Source organism: Medicago sativa, chromosome 6 (genome assembly GCF_051527215.1).
Source record: "Medicago sativa cultivar Bolivia chromosome 6, Bolivia_mono, whole genome shotgun sequence".
In the NCBI taxonomy this organism is placed as follows: Eukaryota; Viridiplantae; Streptophyta; class Magnoliopsida; order Fabales; family Fabaceae; genus Medicago; species Medicago sativa.
In genome coordinates, this window is record NC_140754.1 from 91,597,087 (window position 1) to 91,602,812 (window position 5,726).

At 34.2% G+C, this 5,726-nt stretch overlaps 1 pseudogene across 1 annotated transcript; it reads right to left on the reverse strand.

The window, feature by feature from the left end:
- Nucleotides 1–670: 670 nt before the first annotated feature.
- Nucleotides 671–4,845, reverse strand: LOC146918199 (uncharacterized; annotated as a pseudogene). The gene is made up of 4 exons (XR_015016054.1): nucleotides 4,717–4,845; nucleotides 2,366–2,684; nucleotides 1,584–2,182; nucleotides 671–878 (listed from the first exon to the last, which is right to left on the reverse strand). The product of XR_015016054.1 is annotated as an uncharacterized LOC146918199 (transcript).
- Between the last annotated feature and the right edge of the window lie 881 nt (nucleotides 4,846–5,726).

Genomic DNA, 5,726 nt, shown 5'->3' on the forward strand with positions numbered 1-5,726 from the left:
CAATAAGGAAGAAGTTTGCAAGCTTGATGATGGTTGGGAGAAGGATGAATGGCGTGGGATAAGAGAAGAGAGAAGGGAGAGAAATTGTTGGTCAACAAAGAGAGAGAAAGGATAAGGGAAAAAATGAGATATTTTCCATCCAAAAACATATAAATATCTATTTCCGTGAAATTACAATTACGCCCTTGCCTCAAGCGTGTCAAAACAACTCTGATAATTTTCCCGTAAAAAGCTGACATGTCATAATATTTTTCCCATTAACTTACTCGTCATGAATTTAATTCTTCTGGCACGATCGACTGGTAATATCTCGATACTGACAGGCGGGATATTACAGCTTATTTATACAAATCAGTTTAATACGATCTCTTTTTCAAAAACAACTTATTCAAAACAGCTTATTTATACAACACTGCTTAATACGATCTCTTTTTCAAAAACAACTTATTCAAAACAGCTTATTACAACCTCTTTTCAAAAAACAGCTTAATTATCAAAAACAACTTATTCAAAACAGCTTATTTATCCAAAACAGCTTATTACCACGTCTTTATCAAAAACAACTTATTCAAAACAGCTTATTTATACAAAACAACTTATTACGACATCTTTTTCAAAAACAACTTATTGAAAACAGCTTATTCATCCAAAACAGCTTATTGCAAACATATTAAATTTGAAATCCAAATATTTCACTTGTAAATAAGACATTGAAAATGCAGCATATCCTGTTATACCAATACATGACATAAAATTGACAAATGTGTCAAATATGCTAGTTACTAAATCCCAATAGAAGATTACAAAATTCTATACTTATGTCATAGTCTAGGACTTCAAGATCCTCATTAGAGACCAAAACAATATGTAGAGATTACCTGCAAAACAAAAAACATGAAAAAATTATAGTTATTGTAGAGATGAAACAACCATCAGTAGCATTATAGTTTTGGCTAAAAAAATTAATACAATCCAAATGAAAAGCAATGAGTAGCCAACGCATGACAACAAAGCATGACAGCAAGGAAAATATAGGCTAAAAAAGCATGATAGGTGGGTTCTAATATGTGATAGACAAACACTATCAATCAAAGTATAAATCAGTAGCATGATCATACTAATACTACTTAACTTGTGTGAATGTGATCAGTTTTCAGTTTATTACTGATGATTGCTATTGCCATTACTAATACTATTTATATTGTTAGAGCATTATATATATAGAAAGAGACCAACCCACAAAGAAAGTGGGAGGAACTCAATGAATAGATACACAGGGAGCGCTACAGCTGCCCCAACCCAACAGTTTAAAAAACCTGCCTACCGAACCTAGCAACACATCAGTAACAGGACAAAAAACTACAGCACACCAATACAAACTACAACAAATAAACAGACGACCCGTACCTCCCGACACCTCTAAAACCTTAACGAGATAAACATTCTCTTCGGTTCGTAGTATATCAAAGCATCAACATCATTTATAAAAACAGAAACATCAACATCAAATATGAACAGATATGCCTCCAATAGAGCTAATAATTATATGGAAAAAAAATATAGAGAGAAAATGGATAAATTACCTTGACGAGTGACCTTGACCAAAATCGATTCTAATAGAAAACTCTTCCTCAAGTGTTTTGGAAGTCCAAGTAAAGCTCTAACCTTCTCAGGAAACTCTAGAAGATAAGAATATGCCCGAAAGATCATATGACTATCCACTTGCAATTCCTCTATAAGTTTAAAAACTACTTCTTCGGAAATTGGAAGTTTTAGATTAGCTTTCTCATAAGTTGCAATGCTGTCTTTAAAATACTTATCATGAGATGCAGTACTCTCTCTAAAAGCATCAACAACGTTCAAAAGGGCAGCTTTTATCCCTTCAACTTCATCTTCATCTTCATCTCGGGAATTTCTAGATCTTTTAGCTCTAGGTTCTGGGGGGAATTTGGACCTCAGGAGAAGCGACATCCTGCTCATTGCCGCCCTCTTGCAAACTCTCTAGTGTCACCTGGTCACTAGTACCAATGGATTCTGACTCACGATTAAGGGGATGATTTTGTCGAATATCTTCATCATTCATAACCTTTCCTCCAGTGGCCCTTTCATCTCCACAAGCAATAACCAATTTGTCATAATTGGCAAAAGGTTTGGTCACCCATTGTGCAGCTTCAGGTTTTGCCTATCAAAAAAAATTATAAAAAATTATGTTATAAAGCTTCAGAACATGCTAACATGCATTCAAATAAGTTCCCATCAAATAAGTTATACAATTCAAATAAGTGCACATGCTGACATAGGTTCAGGTCACATATATAAGCAAGCAAACCCAACAACTCAATTAATGTAAGTTATAAGTATGTACCTCAATTAATGTTTTCCAAACTTCAGGTAAAGCATCCCACATATGTGTGTCTGATTTCCAAGCAAAACCGCTCATGCCCTTGAAAATGTCATGACATTTAGTAAAATTTCTTTTCACCAATTTCCATCTATTTTTCACCTTTTCCTTGTCAAAAGGTCTTTGAAACTTTTCGGACATCTCCTTTGTTATATTGGTGTATGCTAATGGTGTAAAGGTCCCACCTATTTTGTTTCCCGCACTTACTTGATGAACAAAGGCATCAATAAGAGCATTGTTCATCTCTGTTGTCCATGTCTCTCTTTTAGAGGTAGACATGATTCTGTTATATTAGAAGAAAAATAAAAGATATCATATTATAAAATCATCACATAAATTTATAGATAAATTTGAGATGAACTCATGTATACCTTTCTTTGGTGACTCTTGGAATAACAGTTGCAACAAATAGTATGTTTATTCAATATATCAGGAACATCAATATCCAAGTTACTCAAACAAGTTTCCAATATTTAGAAACAATAACAACACACATTCTTCCACTTAAAGCTACAAATTATAGAATATTTTGAACAAACAAGTTTCCAATATTTTTGGCAATAGCTATTTGGAAACATACACTGAATAATAGCTAAGTAATTCATTATCATCTACTATGATATGATAGGTAATTGGTCCACATGGCACCAAGTATAGAATTTCTAAAATTTTGACCTAATTGTGAATGTTCTTCATCCTCATCTACTTCTATATGGCCATGACCAGTTTGAGATGCACTTTGATTGCTGATTTCTTCGTCTACCTCGGCAATCAAGTCTTCATCAGGATCCACCCCCATCAAGAAATTATGCAAAATGCAACATGCAAGGATAATATAATTTTGAGTATCGATTCCATAAGTTGCTTCAGCGCCACTTGAAATGATAGGAAATCTTTTCTTGACAATCCCAAAAGCCCTTTCAACAACATTACGCAACGATGAATGACGAAGGTTGAATAACTCTTGAGCTGTTCTAGGGGGATTTCTGGCTGAGAATTCTTTCAAGTGATAACGTGTTGATCTAAACGGTGTAATTAACCCCTTTCTCAACATGAATCCAGCATCAAGAATATAAAACTTACCTAAAAGCCAATAATTGTAACCAACATACATAAGAAAAAGAAGGGGAAAAAAAGGGAAAATGATAACAATAAGTTTTAACTACCTCTAGGTATTTTGAGACCATTTCTTCTGCGTAGTGCATGTTTTAATATCCTAGAATCAGAAGTAGTACCCTCCCATCCAGGCAAAACATAAGTGAACTTAAGATCAAAAGAACATGCGACCAACACATTTTGTGTAGGAAAACTTTTCCTACCACGATACCTTGAAGCTTCAGCCAATGGTACTTTTACACGAACATGTGTACAATCAATTGCTCCAACGCAGTCCTTAAAGTAGGGGTAAAATCGATTATTTCCAAGAATTTCAATCGGAATGCGTGATCCATCCGGTTGTTTGAGATAGGTACGCCCTATCTCAATTATTGATCGGAGCACCCGATGAAAATGACGACTAGTAGCTTCACCGGAGCGTCGGAACCAGAATTGAATCTCTCTATTTCTTACATTGTGTGTTAGAAGGTAAAGAGTTTTAGCAACTTGTTCCTCTACGGTTACCCTTTGTGTTGGTAGAAGACCACCCTCTTGTTGTAATATAGAGCATAAGTCCAAAAACGCCTTAGGACTCATTCTTATTATCTTCTGACCTTCACTAGTAGCAACTATATTCATTATCTTATTGCGTACTCTATCCTTCTCTAGAGTCAAACTACGATCAACTATCCTACTTTGAGAACGGATTTTAATCCTATAGTAACAAACTACAAGACATATGACATGAACAAGGGTCATTCAAAGTCTTGCTCTCCATCTAATCAATTCCATAATTGTTTGACGAGCCATTTGATGATCCATTTAAACTGAATCCAACACAAAATAATACATGTTTGTGAAACAAACAACATTTATTTATAATAATAGTGAAATCATAATAATAGTGATTATACAGTATCCATGATTATACACAAAAATCATAATAACAGTGAAAAACATAAATCAACATTTATGTATAAGCATAAATCACCCTATGAAATCAAGATAAATCAAAGCAAATCCTAAAACAAAAAACATCTATTGAGTAGATATGATTCACTCTAAAAAATCAAATAGCAAAACAGAAATCAAATTGTGAATCAAACACAAAAACACAAATCAAATCGTGAATCAAACAGCAAAACATAAATCAATTCATGAATGAAATAGCAAAAGGAAAAGAAATTGGAAAAGAATGGAAGAGAGTTTGAGATTGATACCAGAAGAAAGAGGATCGAGAGAGATGAAGGAAACTCTGTTGTTCAACTTCCTTCTCCGCCGTTCACCGTCGTTCGCCGCCGTTCAGGTTGAGATCGCAGTTCACGTCGCCGTCGGGAGAAGAGAGAGCGCGCACAGAGTTACAGTGAAATGAATGTTAGAATTAGATGAAATTAGGTTAGAGCTAAAATTGGAATTTTAAATTATTGTAAGGGTAAAATAGTTAATTTGTATCTTTAACCCTCCAAAACCCTCCAATTTGGGGGAACTCTAAAATTGGATAAATTAAGCCCTCCAAACCCCCCCCCCCCCCCCCCCCCCCCCCCCAAAAAAAACCTTTCCCTATTTTTTTAAAACTCCCAAACAAGGGTTTATCTCTCCATAAGCCTTTCCTTCCCTTCCCTTCCCCTCCAAAACCCAACTCGCAAACATAGCCTTAGAGAATGTATTTCATTATGAATATTTTTTTTAAAAGAATTTGGTCTTAAAAGATGGTTTTAAAAGAGAAATAATTGGATTTTAATCTGAAAAAATAACGACTTTTAATTGGTTTATAATCCGAGAATGTATGTCATTTACAATTACAATATAAAGAATAAGACCTCTTAGGGAAGCATAAAACTTAAAAATATACATAGAAGACATACCAGAATTTTTCTGCACAACTATCTCTAATTTAAATCTATGAACGACTCATGAAATGGTTTAATAGAGATAGACATCCCTCTTGTTAAGACAGTGCAGTTGGTCCCATATTAAAATTCGAATCCAATAATTTATAAAAATTCACGCACCGTAGCTGTGTTGAGCAGAAAAATTCAGAATTCATGTTTCTTTCTTTTTCCCTTTTTGAAAATATCTAGTTCAAATCTAACATATCAAAACTTCATACATCCAATCAACTTCATGTTCAATTTAGTACTCCCTCCGTTTCAAAATAAGTGTCGCTTTAGCCAAATGCACACAGATTAAGGAATGGAAAGAAATAATCATTAGACATAACACTTTACTA